The sequence below is a fragment of the Megalops cyprinoides genome, chromosome 21 (genome assembly GCF_013368585.1).
Source record: "Megalops cyprinoides isolate fMegCyp1 chromosome 21, fMegCyp1.pri, whole genome shotgun sequence".
In the NCBI taxonomy this organism is placed as follows: Eukaryota; Metazoa; Chordata; class Actinopteri; order Elopiformes; family Megalopidae; genus Megalops; species Megalops cyprinoides.
The window spans coordinates 19,871,596-19,893,074 of NC_050603.1; the positions used below are offsets into that span (position 1 = coordinate 19,871,596).

At 48.4% G+C, this 21,479-nt stretch overlaps 1 long non-coding RNA gene across 1 annotated transcript in view; it reads left to right on the forward strand.

Annotated features, from left to right (window-relative positions):
* Positions 1–494: 494 nt before the first annotated feature.
* Positions 495–21,479, forward strand: part of LOC118769269 — a 54,746-nt gene continuing 33,761 nt past the window's right edge. Inside the window, exons 1-2 of the long non-coding RNA XR_005004475.1 lie at positions 495–595; positions 20,484–20,674. This is a non-coding gene — a long non-coding RNA (uncharacterized LOC118769269). The remainder of the gene's footprint in view (positions 596–20,483; positions 20,675–21,479) is intronic.

The following is a 21,479-nucleotide window of genomic DNA, read 5'->3' on the forward strand; positions in this document are numbered from 1 at the left end:
GACATTTGGTTCGGATTGACCGTATACGGAAACTGTTTGCCATGGCAGACACGCTCTGCAGCTTCAACATGCATGCAGTGTATAAACGTAGGTCACTTTCTTATGAATGGGGTGGGTCAGTGTTCCTTCCTCTTTTGTATTACCTATTATTTCGAATTTTTTTTGTGCGTGCAGAAAGAGCTGAGACGGTCGCGAGTAAGAACCAAAATGACAATCCATTCAGGTTAAATGGAGTTCAGCGGCTCTGTAACGCGTTGTAGTGTGGGTATGCCTTAATCTGTGATTTTGGACGCTTGCCAGTCACTTGCCTCGTTTTCGTCCCCTTCGTGAACAGAGTAGGAACTTTGAGCTATTGCAGAGGCGGCCAACTGCTCCATATTTGGGTTTACACATTCACACACACATACACACACACACGCGCACAGCGAGAGAGGCAGGGAGAGAGAGGGAGGGGGACGCATAGAGCAAGCGAGCTATTAGCTTCAGTGCTGCAGACGTCGGTCTACTAGCTAGTGGAGGGGAGACGATTCCACCGTCAGTGCTGGAAAAAGGAGACCCGGTAACAAGCTAAGGCACAAATCCATATCACCGTACAGTAAGTCATATTTTTACTACAACCGCTGTTATTGCTCTGTCCTTCCAGCTACACGGACACTTTTCTCAGCCAGGCAAGTGATAAAAATGGCTGGAACTAGGAAGGGACCCGAAGGAGCACAATCGTCATTTATTCCCATTCCGATCAAAAGGTTTATTTTTAAGCCCCAAGACGCAAAGCTTTGTTCTCTTAAGTATAATGTGCTGTGTGACTTTCACGGTGGTGTGTTAGCCATGTCACACCTCAACAAGCCTTTAAAACTGGCTAGCTAGAGTGCGAAAACTAGGGAGCGGATGTTTCGCGGAATTGTAGCCGGACAAGAAGCGCACTAAGCCGTGCCTGGCGAAGGGCAAGCTCGGTACTTACTGCGCAACTCCACCTCCTCTGGTTTCACATTGCATTAAAGAAGATATAGTATATATTCCATAGTAGTGTAGTACACTGGCTGCTATCGCTACAATCAAAAGGCGCATGTTTTGTACCTACGTCGCTGGCTGCTTCACTTTCCCGTAGTTTCCAACATGCTAGTGGCTGCTACAGTTAAAACAGCATTTCATCGCTGTCGGGAGATCAGCCAAGTCAACAGAAGGATACATTTTAAATTGCTTTATTATACAAACGTATGGAGAGTTGACAATCAACTAGTACCTCTGGAAAAAAAAATCAGAAACCCCTATTTTCAAATAATCAGCTCGCTATGGAAGAACGTACTTAGGTGAATGCATTCGATTGTGCGTGGTTTATTGCACATCTGAACTGGCTAATCCTGTGAATTATTAAAAACGGTCAATTTTCAGGTTTGAATACACTTAACGTTACATTAGAACAATTCCATGAATGCTAGCGTATTAAGGACGTTGCCTCTCTCTCTCTGCTCGAGGAGTGATTGCTCGACTGAACGTGATGTCATACAAACCAGCTCTGGTTATATAATGGGCTGTTGGGATCACAGCGATTGAAGGCTATTTTTACTTTGTTTACAGTCAGGAATCATTGTGTACATTGTCAGATGTTCAAAAACCAGAGTTTTCTTAAAAGCTAGAACTGCCACTCAATGCGTGCGATTGCACGCGGGCGCGGTAGTATAAATAGAAGTGATTATGAATGACAAAATAATTAACGTAATAAACAGCAGTGTGCTACATTGTTTACTCTTCCCGTTCCAGTCCAGTTAACAATTCATATTGATTTATTTGTCTTTGCCGCTGTGTTTCTGTGGTGTAGTAGTGCAGTGTTGGTATTACAACAGCAGTGGCTATTACATAAAGCTAATCATAATTTAAAAACTGGAGTAAGAATATGTCTAGAGGTGCAGGATCTCTCCTTGTGGGGCGTCACGAGCGCGCAGTTCTGCAGCTCGTATTACAGATGGCGTTCACCTGAGGCCCACGTTACTCTCCTCCTGCGCAGGGACTTCAGTACCAAACAACAGAAGAACAAAGTATGCATGCAAATTTTGTTTGTTTGCAAAGTTTGTGTGCCTCGTGCGATGGTGTGCCATATTCGGTCGTCTTTAGACTTAGGTTTGTTTTACGATAAAATAGTATTTGCCCTATGCAGTCAGAATATAATTGAAAGAGACAAGAACTTTATGAAGTGGTTTCACAGCTCCCTTGTACACGCTGAGTTTCTTGCCAACCAAAACTGCTGTTTTGCAGGTGACCTGTTCAGACATCTCTAATCTGTCATTTTCAGTGATCTTCCCCAAGGTCACATTGTGTCACAGATGTGTGACACTTTCACTGAAGTACTGTACTTTCTAATCATACTGCTTGTGAGGCAACAATTAATGCACTAATTTTCCCTAATGCACTCCCACTTGCAGTTCCTTGGAAAATGGTCTGATAAATGTGAAGTTGATTCATTGATTGACAGGTGGAATCAGATGGGAGGTGAAGGTGAAGACAAGTGTGTAAAGTGAGGATTACTGAAACTATACACCTGCCTGTGGAAAACACATCTTAGGAGCAAAGCGAATGTTTGAGTCAAAATTAGTTGAAAGAAGGAAATTAATCATGGAAGTGCTTGAATGCTTTTCCTCCCAATTACATTAATAATAAGAGATCTGGGTCAAAGAACAGCAAACCCAGGGGTGAGTTTGGTAAGTCCCACAAAACAGGATGTTAAAATGTGATTGTTATTATATATTTAATAACCCAGAAAAGAGTTGAATTTGGATTGATTGGACATTTTACATAAAATCATCTTGCCAACATCATGATGCCAAAAAGCAGACAACTCAGAACGTGACCAAAGGCTACTGTGACAAACTGCTAATTTCATATGGCACTTATGTTACTAGATGTTAAATCAGTTGGAAAAAATGTGTTCTTGGTTCACATCATTTTAAGTTTGTTATTTTTCATGTGACTAATGGCCATCCTTATTTATGTAAGTCGAATGATTTGCTACGGTGGCGTGCCCATGAATACAACTAAGTCACTCTCTGCATGGATAAATAATGGCAATGCCAGTAGCTGTACACAATTGGTGCATTTTGCATCCCCGTCAAAGTTTCTAGGAACTCCGGATCGAGTTCGTACTTGTTGTGGCCTGGAACACGACCGACAACGTGCTTTTCGGGTCCCTTGAAACAGAGGGTGGAGCGGAGCTGAGCTGAGCAGAGAGGAGCAGGGCAGACACACTAACCTTCCCTTGCCTGATGGGAGGGGTGTAGAAACATCTCCTCTTCAGGATACAGCCTGCACCTCCGCCCAGATCACGAGGCCTGGCTCTGCAAGCCCTTGGCTCTGAGTGCCAGCATCGGCGATTGGGGGGGTGGTAGCAGGGTTGAAACATGTTTTTTTCCTCTGCTGGGTGAAGATTTAGGCTGAGATAGGCCCAGAGATAGGCCGATCTGTGTACTCCCCCCCCCCCCAGCACCGCAAGGTGTGTGTGCGAGGATCATCCTTGAGCTGTTGCTCGGCGACTGAAGTGGCGAAATACCCTAACACCGTTTAATTGTTTCTGTTTTTTTTTTTTGCGCCCGCTAACCCCCACCCCCACCCACCCACAGCCTCTTTCAATTCGAATAACTATTTCCGGCTCTTGCTGGTGTACACCTCTATTTTTTCCCACCCAAGTCAGATTGAGGTTTTGATGGTGGAGAATATCTGTTGTGGGCAGTCAGCTGGAGGCAGTCGCATCCTTTGTGATACGAAACCACACGGTGTCTCTGGCAGTGACAGATGAAGAAGGCGAGAGAGGAGGAGAGGAGGGGAGGGGAGAGGAGGGGAGGGGAGAGGATAGGATGGAGGGAGTGATGCCCCTCCCTACTGTCTAGTTTTGCTCGCAGTGTGTGCGAGCTTAACCCTGCTTGACTTGAGCCGCTCCGCTGGAGAAAACGCACACAAGGAAGATCGCGCTCCCTCCTTTGTGGCGGGTCTTGTGCGAGTAGGTGCCGGCGTGTGGGTATTTTCAGCGTGGCGCGCAGAGCTGTCTGTGAGGATGAAGGGACTGAGGGAATGCTCTCGTGTCGGGTCTCGGCAAAAGCCGCTCGCAGGGGTCGGGCTCGGATCGGCTCCTGATCTGAACGGCGCCTCCGCCGCCGCCCGCCCATCACGCGGTGCTGTCGGACGGCAGCTCGACGTCGACTCTCGACACGTAAGCTGGCCGCTGCCTAGAAATAAAACCTGTTCACTTTCATAATCAGATGTGAGGGATCGCGGTCGTTGTGCTTGAGAGTGGTGCCTCTGGGGAAAACGCCCCAAATGCACAGCGGAATGACTGACACCAGGAGAAGCAGACGTTGGACCCAGTTGTCAGTCTGGGTGATATGGGCCTTGAACAAACACAAGTATTTACACTTCTCTGAAAAGTGTTTCTATTCTCCCACTGACTGCGGCCTTGATTATTGATTTCTGTGAACCACACCACTGGATATGACAGGGTTATCCTGGCTATCTGCTGAGGAGAATGCTGCAGTATTTTCTGCCTTTATATAGCACCAGATTGAACAGAACCATGCTGCATGTATCACTGCATGTGTCATTTACAGCGAAACTCTAAGAACACTGAAATATACAGTAGCATTCAGCACAAATTGCAGATATTGTGGAAACCTGCAGCGTTGTTGGAACAGAGGTCAGCAGCTGTTAAATGGGGCAAGCCAAACAGAGAGGGAAGCTTTCCAGCGCAGTAGCACTCCACCGCCACCAGGACTCGGCACAGAACTGTCGCCCTCGGTGACAGTGATCGGCAGGTCCTAAGTGACACGCCGTGAGCAGAGAGCTGCTGCGGAGGCCGGCTCCTGATTGATGGATTTAACTGCACCCGGGGTTGCTCTTTGAGGGGGGAAAAAAAACCCGGGGAACGAGTTCAGTTGGCCGCACTAAGCACATATGAGACCGCATTAAAGAGGTACATGGGTCTTGTATCTGTTTTAGGATATATACTGTCTCTACTGTCTTAAAGTTCTTGTTGTGTTTAGCAGCAGAAAGTGTTCTTGTGACGGAAGGATTCAAACTGAAACTATGGTGGGGCGCCCGGCCCGCGGCCTAAGAGTATTCCCTCCACCTGCTATCTGATCAAAGCAGCGGCAGACTGCAGTTACAGCCCTTATCAGCGATCGGGGCGGTAATCCCTTTCCCCCCCCCCGTCACATGTTTGCGCTTGATCTCGATCTGTATTTGATGTGGTTTCAGGCCGCCCTTAAATCATCGGCGAAACGATTTGCCGCGCGGCCTGCCGCGCTCGGGGGGAGGCGGAGGGTTCGAGGCCGGACGGGCGAGGAGGCGGATCCGCGCGGCGTTTGCCGAGGGAGTGTTCAAAAATCTGATCGAAAAGGCCTGCCTATTTTTGGCTGGCTGACTTCACGCTAGGGCTTTGTTGTCTTTGTCTCTCTCGCACAGCTAGATTGATAGGTTACCCTGAACACTGTGCAGGTTGCATTTACTCATCACACTGGCCTGTAGCATGCGGTACAGTACAGAAGCTTGGTGTAAGGTCTGGTGCTAAGTTTTGGTGAATAATTACAGGACTTTATGAACTATGTAATACCATTTGCTTTCTCTTCAGTCTAGAGTTCAAAAGTACATCAGAGGGTTGAGTGACAAATTCAGATGTATTGTTAGTGTTGTGTATTCCCCCTTCCTTCATAGTTTAGAGTCTGTTCCTGCTTTGAATCTGGCAAAATATCACAGCAGTAATGCTTTATATGCGTCTCTGGAGTGCAATGTCACTGTGGGCATGAGTCACGCGCAAATGACCTGGAGCTGGTCACGGATGAAGTGACTCCATGCTCTTCTGAGTTGTCATGTTCTCGGTCAGTGTGGCGGGCCGAGGGCACTGAAAGTGAAATGTTTCCTCGTACAGTAAGCAGGGCGTTTCACAGACCGCCGAGGCCTGTGGTGACGTATCCTGGACCTGGGAGAAGAACCAATGCGTGGTACGAGTGTGGGGTAGTACTATTGGCTGAAAAAACATGGATGTTCTTTGGGGCGTCTCTTCCTCACAGAAGCTGATCCCTCATAGTCACTGTTCCTCCAGCCCTGTCTGGGAGTCGAACGTGGTGGAGGGGGGGGGGGTCGGCCTTCTCGTTCTCAGCAGAGCACATTCTCCTCAGAGGGCCTTGGAGGAAAACGGCACACAAATAATTACAATGGAGCCACACGGCCGTGCCCGATGCAGCGCTCAGATAAGCCAGACCACCAAGCTCCCTGTCCGTGCCGCCCTGTCCGCTGTCCTTTTGCGGGCGGGTTTGGCATTGCCTTCCACCACTGGTGGGGGGGGGGGGGGGGGGGGGAGGGGGGGGGAGGGGGGAGTTTGCAGGTTTACTTAACTGCAACATGAAGGCTCCCGGGTCCGCCGCTCGCTTGGAGCTGACTGTGCGGGAAGAGCGGACAGCTGACCTGCTCGGGGCCGCCGGCACCGACCGGAAAATGACACCACCAGATCTGCATGTCCTGCCCTCCGTCGGGGCCGGGCAGAAGAGGCATGCCAAGGAGCGTGACTTCAGTGCGGGCATCAACAATGAGTCCGTCCAGCGCAAGAAAAGGATACGCACCGAGAAAGGAATTCAATAACAGGAAGAGACACTGATACAAACAACCCGTGGAATACCAAAACCCACCCTTACGTTGTTATTTTTGGCAGGGCTAAACCTCCTCCATTTATTCTTTATGACTGTGCGAAGTGCATGCGGTGGTAGCCATACACAGTACTGTGTTGCTACTGTACATAGAGGCCTTGCTGAGCTGCTGAACTTTACAGCGGGCTGTAATTACACTGCAGTGTTGGTTTTGTCTCCTGGTGTGGCGCTTCTTTAGTACGCAGAGTCTTAATTTAGCTTTGAGGGAAGTGCAAAAAAACACTGCAGAAGTGTAAGACAAGACGAGCCGGTTGTAATGGTAGAGGTGACTAATTGTAGGCTAAATCGGTCTGGTTTTTGTATTGTTCACTCGCATGTGCAATGCCACGCCGATAAGACGCCATTAGCTGTTAAATAGTAAGTGAGAGTAAATGGTTTACAAAGAGAATAGGCCTTTCTCTCCTTTTTTTCCTCTTTATAGTCCTCAGCTGAACATGAAGCGGGTTTGAAAATGAAGGCACTTTTGAGAGGGCACACAGGTTGCGCAGACTCGTATGCTGGCAAACATTCCTGCCGTTCTCCTGTGGGAGATGATTTCACCGATACGGCTTTTCCCTTTTAAGCCATCCATTAAGAAAAAAATACTTGGAGTTAAAAGTATTTGTGCTCGAGAACAAAGGGTTTCAAAATGAAGCACATTTACATGCTAACAGAAAAATTCAGAATTGAGACCACTTATACTCATACTCAGTGAGGTCCTCTATCTGGGAAATGGATGTATTAAAATGTCATTTTATAAATGACAGTAAATGTAATATCTTTTCAGCAAGACGATTCAGTCTAATTTATTCTTTGCTTGCATTTCCTGCTATTATAATGTCCTTTTAAATGAGACGAAAAACAAGAGGTATTATCTGTTGTTATGTTTATGAGGAGAATATTGTGAGAGTAGAGATTATTTAGATGTTGCCTTGTGGGAGAATCAGTATCAGTATCACTGGTCCAAATGGTGGAATCCCAACCACTGACCATATTTAGGAAGAATGGTGAAATCATAACCACTGACCATATTTAGGACGAATGGTGAAATCATAACCACTGACTGTTTTTGGGAAGAATGGTGAAATTTCTACCACTGACCGTATTTAGGATGAATGGTGGAATCTCAAACATTGACCATATTCTGGAAGAAGACACATTTTAATTTGGCACGTTTGAAATAGACAGTAAGTGTGAACTGAGTGCGTATGAACAGAATTTTGCTGTTACCACAGAAATGGTGTTCAAAGTACAAGTACTTACAGTCACTGTACAGTAACATGATCTCATAGCAAGAGGGAGGTAGGAGTGGACCTCACCTAGTTCACCAGGGTCACACAGCACTGATCCATATTTTTAAATACCTTTTAATTACATGCTATTACATGGTCACACATGGATATATTGTAATATGTTTGCTGAGTTAGTGAGTGGCATGCAGAGTTAGCTGAAAATCATTTTGGCCTTATTAAAGGAGTTGCATGTCTGTTCTTCATCAGAGTTAATTTAATATGAATTTGTAGAAAAAAGGTCTTCCAGTAACTTATATTTGGAATAATGATAAATATTTGGATGTGTTTGAAATGTACTTGTTTCATGTCTGTTCTTCACTCAGTATTTCCATATGCTGTAAAAGTCTGTCTTTCTCTTTGATGCTTTTTGCACTAATGCCCAAATCATGTTGTGAATGCTGGGAAAAAGGAGGAATGTGTATTTTCCTTCACACAAGTGTCTGTTAAGAATCGATTCATGAATGATGCATGTATATTTGGTTTTGTCCAATGCAATCTTGTATTCCTTTTATTTGACCAAAAATTAGATTTTGCATGCATTAGTGGGTTTTTCTAGCCAGACTGAATGGGTCTGGGGTTTAATACTTTTGTGAAATGCATTTAGGCATTAAAATAATTATGCTTTAACGATTGTTTAAAAAAAAATAGGAGAAACCCTAAAAAATTCCAAACTGTAACTCAGGGCTGAGTTTGAGGCTGGAGACCATGGTGATTAAAAGAGACATGGGGGAGGGAGGGGGCAGACAGATAGGGGCCTACGGAGCAACAGGAGGGTCAGTGGGAGGCTACACTGGGGCCCCCCCGGGGAGAGGCAGCAAGTCCGGATCAGGCACCGGGGAGTTCGTAGCAATGGTCCTTTTGGAGGGGTCAGTCTGCCCCAGAGGAGTTAGTGCACTCAGGTGTGGAGACAGGGCACCCGTTAGAGGGATTTAGGGAAAAAAGAATCAGAACTTAAGCGCGTGCTGGATGAGCGTGAACATGAGGGCAACCGACTTAAAACTCTAGGTAAAAGTCGTCTCCAAGTGCTGGTCTGTGGTCAGATTTCCTGAACACTGTTAAATGCTTGACCATTGTAAGCTAAAGCAGCAAAACTGGTCCTAAATCAGCGCTGCCTGGAGCCGACTTGCACTTATGATCGCATGTATAGTGTCCATAGTGCTTGCGGTGGGAAAAGTGAAGAACTCAGTGCTTCAGAATCGAATGTCAATTTAAATTGTAACTGCACATTTCCACAATGAAGTGAAATCAATGTAGTCAGACAAACTGAAGTTTGAACAGTGACGACAGCTCGTTGGCAGAGGGGATCTCACTTATGTTGCTACCCTCCCCTTATGGAAAAGTTGTACCTTAGAGCAGTTTGCACTGTTTGCATGGCATTGTCCAATAGATAGACATTTCTAATACATGGTGAATATTTCCGCATATATTTAAATATATTCCTCATATGATAGATAATTGTGCCATCCATGCATTCATTTTTCATAAGGGACAAATGGCATTCTCTTTTCCGTACCAGTAGAACTTTTTGCTGCATATTTTTGGTGTGGGTCTCGGCAGTGGCGGTAATTTGCCGTCAGCAGAGGAGAGGATGGATGTAGATGGGAGTTGTGGGAGATCATGGAAAAGTACCGCACAATTCGGGAGCTCCGCCGAAAGAAAGGAGAGAGCAGTGTCACATTGGAAACAGTGGCCCTGCTGTTGATAATCGCCTGCAAAGATCTGAAATAGGTCTTTGCACTTTAAAGCCACTTTGTTTCCAGTGTCGGGGACTGCTTTTGATAGCGCTATGTGGCATGCCATTCTGCAGTTCAGAGATGCCGCGAAACAGCCGGCTCATGGCCTGTGGCGACGAACGGCGAGCGCAGTGCCTTTTGAGAAGCCCCGACCCCCACCGAAACGCAGCGCGGGTATTGTTTTGTAATGCGGGGCACATCTCCGGAAAGCAACAAGAAAGGGTCGGGCGTTTGAGTAACCATGCGTGGCGATGCCAATTTCACAGCAATTACCGTGTGGAAATTATAACGAGCCCTCTCTGGCACTGTAAGCCCGGGGTCTTCAGGCACTGAAGGGAGGGAAAGCTCTTTGCGGGGAGCCCCTCGCTCGGTGTCTGGGGAGGTCATCGGTTTGTGCTGTGCTCGTGGGCCAGGATGGGGATTGAAGTGGGGGTGTGTTTTTTGGGCCCGGGAAGCTCTCTCCCTCTGCCTGTGCTGTAGGTGTTTTGCGTCAGCGCCCCTGCGGAGCGAGTGGGCAGCTCACACCGCCTGGACTGGGGGGGTTAAACTGGAGCCATCACTGTGGAGAAGAACTCTGGGAAATACAGGGGAAGCTCTCAAGCGTGTGTGTGCACTCAAACAAGTGTACGAGTGAGTACGCTTTTGAATCCGCGTGTCTATATCTAACAGCTGAGCCAGTCATTACCAGGTGACCGAAGGTCTCCTTTGGACTCTGGGACGTTGCCCAGCGCCGGGGTTGAAGCGTCAGCGGCCTCCATTCGATCTCGTCTGTCCGGAACCCAGCGTCCTGATTCGTTCGCTCTTCAGGAGGGGGGTCAGAATCAACGCGAGTCCCGGTGTGGCGCGGCGGGGCCTGGTTCCAGTGGCTCTCGTGCATGCGAGCGGGAGTCCGTTTTCACAGGGAGCGTCTTCGAAGGCCGCCATTAACGGCTCATCTGGCCTCGCGGGGGGCGAGCTAAACAGTGACGGGTTTTCCCGGTGTGCGTGAGGCTGCGCCGAGAGGGTGCAGTGGGGCTTAATGCGGCCCTTTCACGCGGGTAAAACGGTCTTTAGCGCTGAAAAGGCACGCACTGCTCATTCCGTCGGGTTCATAAAGGATGTGATAAAAGATAAGCAGGCAGCGGGCGATGAGGTTGGGTGGGCCGCTGCAGTACAGAGGAAGGCTGTAGATAGAGCTTAATTAATTAAACTGGCGCTGCCTGGAACACAGCAGATCTGATAGGATGCCCACTGAAGGTGACCACCAAGCATGGACAACCCCCCTCCCCTCCGGCAGTCAAGTTTCCTAGCAGTGTTCAGCTTCTATGATGACACGACGCGCACTCACACAGAAGCTGGAACACTGGTGTGTTAAGCGAGGAATGTAACGTGTTAAGCAAAAGGAGCAGCATGATCAAGGAGGGCCGCGTTCTGTAACATGAGACGCAGCTGGTGGATAAAATGCGGGCAGAAGGCCCCATCGCCGCCGGCGTTTCTTTGACAGCAGGTGCTTCTGGGTAAGGCGCGTCACAGGGGGAGTTTGATTGACAAATGTTTCTTAAAGCCTTCGTAAACGTCCCGCGGACCATAACGAGCGCGCTCGATGTCGAGGTATTGCACAAGCAGCTCCAAAAAAGCCGGACTGGCAAGTTTCTTTGAGCTCCGAGGTGTTTTTCATTCTTTCTTTTGCACTCTTGGCCTTTAATTTGCTTGTCTGATTGCCCAGCGCAGCGCATGACAGGCCCTTCGCTAGTAACGTTGCTCAATCGCAGCGGTTTCGGCGCCCCGATTTGCTTGCTTGGCATTGTTTTTTAAGGTGTCTGGGGCCAGGTTTTGGTAAGCCCTGCGCAGGGGTATTACTTTGACTCTGCTCTCAGCCGGAGTACGAGGGGGAGCTGTAAACCAGGCAACTTCCTGCCAAAGGCCTTTTTTTTCCGAAAATCTGTGCTGAAGAAGCTCTTTTTCAATTTTTAGGAAATGAAATGACCTCAGTGATGACTAACTGAGAAACTCTATAAGATGACCCCCTCGCCTCAAAGGCCCTCACAAATGCAATGTCCAGTGACCGGCCCTCTCACATGATACTGATATTTATGACGGCAGTGATTTGATTAGAGTCTCTAAACGTAACGGCCGTATTGGCCGATCTCTTACAGGCCAGCTCTAAAGGGGCCATGCTCTCTTCTTCAGAGCAGGAGCGTTCAGCCACTGATAAAAGACACTTTTAAAGATGATCATTCGGTCAGTTTCAGGATTCTATGACAACGACGGCAAACAAAAGCAAATTAAAAAAAATTCTGCTAAAAAAAAGAGAATAAAAGTGCTTTTGGAATCTTTTTTCAATTACTTTGCGTTTCATAAGAGCTGGATTGGCTGTCCTCTCGTCTGGTATGGTGCCGTTTGAAAAGGTTTTAATTATTGAGCCTTTCCTGTAGAGAGGGGGTCGGCCCTTTCTAGCCTTCACAATGACTCTCATTTCCATTTCATATTCATCCCTGCTCCACTTTCACTAGTCTTTAAACATGTATGAGAGCGAGAAGCATGGAGAATGTGTGTGTGTGTGTGTGACTGTGTGTGTGTGAGCCTATGTATGTGTTTGTGTGTGCCTGTATATGTATGTGTGTGTGTGACTTTCAAACACAAGTGGTGGCTGCATCCAGTACCACTCACAGGAAAGACCAGGTCATCCAGACCAAGCTCAAGAGGTTGTTACAGTGCACTCCTCTCCCATGGTGGGCTCCCGAGAGCCACGGCACTGATCCCAGGTCAGCAGCAAAGATGAGCTTCCCCCAGCGAATCCTCTTATTCCCTGTGCACGGGCCCCCCGCGCCGTGGCAGCCCTTATGCGCCGCCGGCCCTGTCCCGCACCTCCCCCCCCCGTGGATCTGTGCAGCCGCTTCGCTGAAGTGCGGAAGCGGCGGCAGCCAGCGCTGACGGTTTGGACGTGTTCCAAATGGCCCGCGTGTCACCGCGTATCACGAAAGCCACTTTGCAGGGAGCAACAATGGCGCACGGCACAGTGGAAAGGCAAACAAAGTGGAAACGCCGCGGTGCACATTCCCTCCGGCACTCTGACCTCCGTTACATAACCACAGCTGCCAGCACCAGGCCCTTCTCTTGTGTGTCATGGCCACTGTTACCTGGAGACACAGTCACGCATGCACATGCATGTGCATTTACATATATGCACCTTCATAGAGTGATGGAGTTATTAGATTTTGGTACTCTTGAGTGCGGTATACAAATAAAAGCAATAATGGTATAATATATAAAATAATGGTATGGTCCACCTGTGCCATTGGCAGAGCTCCACATGTGTTGGCTTCTTCATATGGACCAGTGGAAACATCCAGTGGACCAGTGGAAACACGGGTCTTTGACTTGTGAAGATACAGCACCAGTCTCTGCACACCTCGACTCTGTCCTCTATTCAGTCCAACTGCAATAAGCTTTGCCCTCACCTTAAACAAAATTTAATGAAGTGTTAGATTTGTTGTGTTTCATATGCACCGTGAAATGTGCATCATTTGTATCAGTTGAAATCATTTGTGAATAAAATTCTGAACTCGCTCAGAACTCACACTTGTCACTCGGTGTTAATTGAGTATATTGCATATTGAATCGAAGCTTCAAGAGTTTTCCTTACACCAAGAAAATTCCTGTCCTATAGCTTCTGGAATCGCTGTTTTATGATAATTGCTCAAAGCTTGGGTTTGCATTATTGCATTATTCTTAGCCAATAAGATAGATAAGGGGATCTGTATGTTGCTCTGTCGAATTGGAGGAACTGCTCTGAGTTATCTCCCACAAGTCTGTGCGAATCCTTCTTTTGGGAATTTGTTTAGTTGTAAGTAAATTTTTTTCTCCCCTCTCAGCACTCATCTAAGAGCGCTATGGGAATTTTGAGTGTTCTACATATCCGAACGCAGCATGTATTCTGGTCCTCCCGAAAGTATTTCAGCTGAATGCTAGCATTTAATTAATTCAGGGGTGACAGGATAGATGAAGCTGTTTTTAATGAAAAAAAAGAAATGTGCATGCTTGGCAGAAAGAGCTCTGTTGGATACAGGACCGGTTCTGGGCCGTCGGAAGGCGTGTATAAGCTGACCCTTTTTTGTTTGCGGAGATCTGACGCGCGCCACATGCCGACAGCTCGGAGAAAAACAAACCCGGTCTGAAAAGACAAGCCGCGTCGCTCCGAGTGAGCCACCTTCGTGCGTGCGGCTCGTTAATGAGACGTCGGAGACATGCAGCGAGTCGGCTCCCGGCCAGGGGTGCCAGGCCCAGCTGAGGAGATCCTTCGTGACAAAGAGGCAGCGCTCCTCTTGAACGCCGGTTCTGCTGTCAGATCGCGTGTGCTCTGAGGGGTTGTCCGGGAGCACGACTGAGCACCACTTGCCAGAGCTGAGATAACGCGGATCGGTGTCCCGCTCCATGTTTAAAACGCACTCGAATCCAGGCTTCCGTCTGCTTGGAGATGACATAACCCTTAACACGGTAGCCTGACGGACATCACGGTAGCTGTTTGCCTAGGAGATGGCCTTAACTAGTGACCTACATGTTGCCCTGGATTTTTTTCCTGTAACAATTCAAGTTAAGTACACTACCTAGCTCAGGGGGGCAACAGCAGGGCAATCAAACCGGCTGCCTTTTGGTTAGAGGTGGAGTTGCTCAGTCACTAATTCAGAATTTGCATTCATTTTTCCTAGCGTGACTTGCTGCGCTTGTGGAAGAACCTCTGCGGTTGAGTTCTGAAGAACAGTAGCAGTTTGATCATCTTGTCTGTTTCGTTTCTGTTTTTTTTTTTTTACATTTTTTTGGTGCGACACATTTTGTTCAGTAACATCTTATTTTGGCATCCGCTGACTCAATCCACACATCTTTCATGGTATCAGCTAGCATGTTTAGCCTTTTTAGAGGAACTGTTTTGAGAAACGAATTTATTCCGCGGCAATGCGTTTAGTTAAACAAGAGTCTAGGCCTCCCATAAATTTCTGAAAAATGTGAAAGGTCTGCAGGAATATACTGCCTGTCTGAATGATATCACTCTCTGCTGCATATCAGAGCTACATCGACGGAGAACCTGGCGGGTCGATGCTACAGAGGGGATTTCTTTAACCTCATTTCCTGGTCAGCATGACCTCACAGCGATTGTGCTGAATCCCTGAAACGCGCTGAAGAGCCTCACAGTTAACCTGTGTCCGGATGGCGAGGCGCGCCGCAGTGAGAAAATCGGCTCGTCGGGCCTGACGGCGCTGTGGAACGAGCCCGCATTAGTGGAAGCGCCCTCCTCCTCCTCCTGCGTTTGAATATTTCATCAGGGAGGCGATCGCTGAGGGGAGGGGAGGGAGGGAGGGAGGAATAGGCGGTGTTCACTCTGCTTCTTGTGTGGTCATGGCAGGGTTGTCTGTCTGCGGAGCCATCGTACGTTCCTGTGTGACAATCAGTGGACCGATCAAAGCATCCCCCCCCCCCCGCAAATTCTGGGAACGTGACCTGACCTGTGGAATGCTGGGTAGTTCCCTCAGGTGTTGTTGTAAGGTATTTTTTTTTTAATCTATGCTCCACTAGAGCACTGTGTCATTCCGTGTTAAAGAGGACCGTTCTTTGGAAAACGATCTGCACTTTGCCTGGCACTTACCATCCAGCATACATGTACAGTCAGAAATTGTGAGTGATGTCAGTTTCAAAGCCCTGATAATTGCATTTGGCTCAGGGCTGTGGTAGTATTGTGCACATAACCACAGTATGCATGTAACAGGAGTCAGTGAAATCAGTGGGATTAAAGTGAGACTGGCTGCATGCTGTGCAATAAAGCCGACCAAGCAATTATCCAGTGTACTATTACAGGGAGCTAACTGTACTCATTTAAAAATAAACACTAGGGAAATCTTTTAGTTGGACCCACCAAGCATGCGCCGCATCTGTGTCTCTTTAGATACTGATGTACAAGAGTTTGGGACGTTCCAATGAGCACCTTCCCTGGGTTTTTTCTTCTCAGAGACCCACTGTTGGTGCCTTTTACACCACCAGAGGTGTGTTATTCAGGTTGCGATATACCTCAGAACAACCTACTTTGTCTGCCTGTGTTGGTAAGTATGGTGTTAAGGACTTCCTGTGCTGTTCTGTATTTACGTCTGCTAAAGAAACATTATTTTGATGGTCCCCAGAAACAACATGGTGCTGAATGTTTCAGTGTTGAAACGCTACTCTCAGTTCACTTCTCCATCACGAAACATGCTTCCTCTTTCGCTCAGGCCACAGACATGAGCCGTTTGCTTGACCCCAGCTGCATAGCACATTACATTACGTTATTGGCATTTAGCAGACACTCTTATCCAGAGTGACTTACAAGCTGGATATTCCACTGAGGCATTTCAGGGTTAAGTACCTTGCCCGAAGGTACAGCAGCAGTGCCCCAGTGGGGAATCGAACCAGCAAACTTTTGGTCACAAGGCCTGCTCCTTAACCACTATGCTACACTGCCGCCCCTTATGCAGTGACGTTGCATACCTTATGCAGTGATGGTCACAGTGACTGGACCTGCTCCAGTGGGGACAGGCCGACGGGGGCTAAAAGCATGCAAGAACCCACATTACACACGTCAGTGTGGATAAGAACCCCACTAATTATATGAAATTGCTATTTGTGCTCTGTAGTGTGTCATTAATAAGAAGTACGCCTGTCTGGCCATTGGAGTGTGTCCGTGCTGGGTTTAACTGTAGTGGTCTTGTCCGTTGTAGAGTCTCGGTGTCAGCTGTGATGGTCTATTCAGTAGTGGAGTCAGTCAGTGCTGGTGTCAGATGTAGTCATCTCTTGTTTGTGGTGAGTGTCAGTCTTGACATAGTGCATGGTCTGGTATGTAGTAGTGTTTCAGTGTCGTTAAAAGAGATCTGACCTGAGCTGTGCTGTGGTCTGTAGTGTCAGCTGTAAATGCTCTATTCTCTTATACAGTGTGTCAGTGCTGGTGTCAGTCGTAGCAGTGGTGCTGGGCTGACTGTCTGAGGCGAGAAGCATCAGTTAATCCAGAGGTGAACTTTGAGACCGTAGGACGGGAGTCTGTTTGGGGTTTGCGTAAGCGAAACGGCTCTCAGCGTGGAGGCCAGACAGCGGTTTGCCAGGGCCTTTGGGAGGCACAGACTTTGCTCCATTGATTCCGCGAAGCCGAGTTTCAGGGAGAGAGTGGCGAAAACGCTGCTTTCCCACAGTAGCATAAACACAGCTGTCTACGTCGGCGGGTCGCTGGGCGTCACAGACAGCAGCCCCATCCCCCCCCCCCTTCCCCCCCGGCCTTACGTCTCCGTGCAGTCTGGGACCACAGACCACTCGCGCACGCTTACCCTCGCGCATGGTGCGGTGCCTCTCTTTAGCATTCCTGCTCTGTTTGAAACGTATAGACAGCACGTGCCCCGGCTGGCAGGCTGGCACTGTGCCCACGTACTTTAATCTGAGTCACGGGGGAATTGAAGAACACACTTTCCAGTACACGCTCAGCCGCATTCACGCACTGTACCCCGAGCGAGCGTGGAGTATCACCATGTTTTATTTGGTTGCCACCTATGATTAAGGATCTGTCTCTAACTTGGAGTCCGCACTGTTTTGGGGGAGGGGGCAGTGAGTGTGAAGCTGGCATTATGGGATCAGACATTTTCAAAGGCTGAGTGATCCAATGACTTTTTACATTGTTCACTGCGCTGTATAAATAACTTTCCTTTTAGCTGGATCACAATATTTATTTAGTTAGCAGTTGAGTCTCTGTATATCATACAGCATTCAGTATAGGTGACTTTTATAGCAGGGTCATGGTATTCATTACTGTCATTAATAAGGTAACGGAAGAGGGTTAGAGTGAAGGGTAGCAGCAGCTAGGACGTATACTGAAAGCAGGCCAGGAAAGACCGTTCCACCTGACCCAGCTGCCTGATCACAGGCCTGTCTGGTCAAGCTCGGTACTCTCTGAGGAATTTGATCCACCAAAGAGCGGCGTAGCTCAGAAGGACAGGGCCTTCCTCGAGCCTGCCGTGCTGTTTGCTTTGGACCCGTTCCACGAGATAGAGCTCTCTGAATTTGGGAGGGTGAGGGAGTGGGCCTGGAACTGTATCCACTGCCCCCCCCCCCCCCCACTCACCTTCCCCCGGGTCAGTTTTTGGGCCGGCTGCCCGCTCCGTCCCAGAGTCCCAGCCCAAAAGAAGAAAGGAGTGCGTGCTCCCCTGTTGCTGCTAAGCCGCGAGAGATTGCCTCATTCAGGGAAAAATCCCCTTTTCCGAAAGCCAGCCTCCAGAGGCATTACAGCGGGACGGGTTCTCAGAATATCCCCACAGCCGCTGCCAACTGAAAAACAAGCAACCGGCGCTAACGGAGCGCGCCGCTGGTTGCGGTTTCTTTAATGCGTCTTCAGCGTTGGTGTGGCTGCGAGGTCATGGAGTACATTGACCTCCCAGCTCTGCGCGCCAGAAGTGTTACCAGAAGCTCCACCAGAAGAGCCAGAAGCTCGTTCCCTTAGCTGTGAGGTGGGAGAGAGGCTGTCAGTCGTCTTGACAATCGAACTGTGATTTCTGTGCACAGAAATGTCTTTCCTTTCATTTGTAAGTTGTTGGTGTCAGTTAGCCCCAAGTTACATTATGCATTATGCATTGTGTGTGCCCTCTGAGTTTTGTAACTGTGTTTGATGTGTAATGCGCACAGACACTCTGAATGATCTCGTGCAAGATTAAAGGATCTTGAAAAGGAAGCGTTGACCCAGTGCTAGTGGTTGTGGAGGAGAGGCCTGACTGTAGTGTCGGTTCGAGCTTCCTGTTCGTCAGCGATGGGGAACTGAAACTTGAATGTACTATTGCTGAGTCAGGGCAAGCACGGGGTTTGTGTGTGTGTCTGTGTGTGTGTGTATGTGTTAGTGTATGTGTGTGTGTGTGTGTATGTGCCTGTGTGTTTGTGTGTATGTGTCTGTGTGTGTCTCTGTGTGTGTGTATGTGTATGTGTTAGTGTGTGTGTGCGTGTGTGTGTGCCTTTGTGTTTGTGTGTGTATGTGTCTGTGTGTGTGTGTGTGCGTGTGTGTGTGCGCGTGTGCGTGTGTGTGGGTGTGTGTGTGTATGTGCCTGTGTGTTTATGTGTGTATGTGTCTCTGTGTGTGTGTGTGTGTGTGTGTGTGTGTATGTGTTAGTGTGTGTGTGTGTGTGTGTGTGTGTGTGTGTGTGTGTGAGTGTGTGTGTGTGCGCCTGTGTGTTTGTGTGTGTATGTGTCTGTGTGCGTGTGTGCGTGTGTGTGTGCGCGTGTGTGGTTACTCAAAGGCAGAGCTCCACCTGAAACTGTCTACCGCAGTTGTACTCATCCTTCCTCTCAGCCAGGGTACTCCTGGATTCTTGCCCATATTTGAACACATGCCATGTTCTATAGTCAAAAGTCTGAAGTTCAAATTACAAGCTACAACAACCTCTCCCATTCACAGCTATTACCCCTCCCAGCCCCTACCTCCCTCAGGGGTTCATTTAGCTCATTAAAAAAGGCTCTATCGATTCTATACAGTGTGTCCTTAGTACTTCATAAATATTGAACAAGAGCTTCTCTTCAGAACTGCTCACACTGTAGTAGGCGTTACTCGACATCTGTTTGGTGTTTGGCTGATAGTAGGAAACTAAAAACTGAAAAGGGTTAAAAATATCTCGCTTTCAGACTGATTGTGGTACAGCTGCGCACTTTTCGGTAGCTGGGAAGAGCCGCTTTTAGTGCTGTACTAGTCGTAGGCATGATGCTTTGACCTGGGGGACAGGTGACCTGGACGTGCACTCCAGAGTCAGGTTCAAAGAGCAGAGAGCAGCACTGTCTGTCCCTTGGCCCTGCCCCTTTATCTGTGTCTCCTCCCACGTTGCCATGAGAGATACACAAAAGAGTGAAGTGACATCATTTATTGGGGGGGGGGTGATAGTTTCTAGAATTTTTGCAGATTAGGGAAAAAAAAGACCACAAAAACAGAACTGGCTCTCAAATCGCAAAACCTGCTTCAAGGAAGCACGACCCCCCCCCCCCCTTTTTTTTTGTTGCATTTTGGCAAACCAGAAATACTTTCAAGACTCAAACAGAGGGGTTGCCATGCCAACAGGCATCTATAAATAGTGGCCAGTGTTTGTTTTGTGAATGCTGCTCTCCCCTGAGAAAGTGGAGGGCGAGCGATTCCGGGCGCAATGACGGCTGCCGGCGCATTCCTCTCCGTCTGCAGCGCAGGAATGCGGGCCGCGCAGAGATGGGCAGAGAGATCCCGCGCGGCGCGTGGGCCGCGGCTCCGCAAGGACCTGCGGACCGTTGCCGCTGTCTGTAGCCCGGCGCTGCTTTACCAGAAAGGACCAGAAAGCGCAGACTCACACCCGTACGCTGCGGACGTTTTTTAACCAGAGCTGCTGAGGGCACAGGACCTTTCTCTTGGAAGTCCGCAACAGCGACATGACCGTTATCCACATTGTCAAGAATGTCCAAATGTATAACACAGTTTAGCCTATTTATTTTAAGTTGATGCCCTTAGCCAGGGTGACTTACAGTGCTTCTGAATGGCCACATCCTATTACCCATCTATGAGCGATTTTTACTTGTGGTGAAGTACATTTGCTTAAGAGCACAACGGCAGCGTGTCCCCTGGGATTGCAACCCACGGCCGTGTGACCCGCTGAACTCTACACCACACATTTCCCTGTGAACAGTAAATAGCTCTGTGGTTGCCGTATGCAAAGTCTGGGCGGCGTTGTTGTCAGAGCAGTTCATGGCTTTGCAGTCCTGTTTTTGGATGTTTTCGGGGGGGTTCCTGAACCGGACTCTCCTTGTCTCGCCAGGGAATGGTGAAAGCATCCGGAGACGGACAGACGCGGACAGACAGAGCGGGCATCTCGCACGGTCCCCCCACATCGCTGTCGGAGAGATTCGGACACGCCTCGCGCCGCCGCACAGACCCGACCCTCGTCCTCAACTGAACCAGCGAACACGCACCGCCCCGGGTCCGCCCGCCCGCACCCACACGTCTCAGGTAAGACCGGCACGGTCGTCTTCCTTTCAGCTCGTCCCAGTGCAGTGCCTCCAAGGTGGTTCAACCCCAAAGGGGCCTCGAGCCAGTGACACCCATCCCCAGTTGACACAGGCGTGTTGATAGCCGTCAGCCCAAAATGCCAAGAGACATTTGACATGAGGGACTTCAGTACAGACCTCCTCAGCTACTTTGTCATGGTTTTCAAACATATTCCACTGGCTATGGAAAGCACGGTGTTCGAACAAGCAGTGCACACACACATTTGCATATACACAAACACTTCTTAAATTATGCATGGCGGTTATTTATCACATGCAGAGGGATGCATCATTATTACATTCTGTGGTACACAGAATTCATTCTCATGTGGTAAATGATTAGTTTAAGTCAGGTAAGTGCTCGACCACACACAAAATATTTCAGCTACATTATGAAGGATTACGAAGCCAAACTAATGTGAGTAACAGCACATATTAACAACAAAAAGCCTGGTGATTGTATTTTCTCACGGGACTGGCGTCTGAGGCATACAGAATAGCATTATGCTGGAGTTGCAAGTGGTCACAGTTTTTGCAGAGACAGGAAGTCCGTGGCAGGCCGCGTTTAACACCCGCATTGCTAGCTAAAGAGCCGTGCTGTAGCTGTGTAAGTCTCACTGAGCGTAATGGGTAGAGCTTTATCCTCCCAGCAGCCCGTTGGTCTTTGATACGTAATTGTCTCGGTCCTTACTGGAAGTGCGAGAAAAACCCAGCGCATTTGGTGCCAAGAAAAAAAAAAAACGTTGGCATGTGATTATTCATTAACA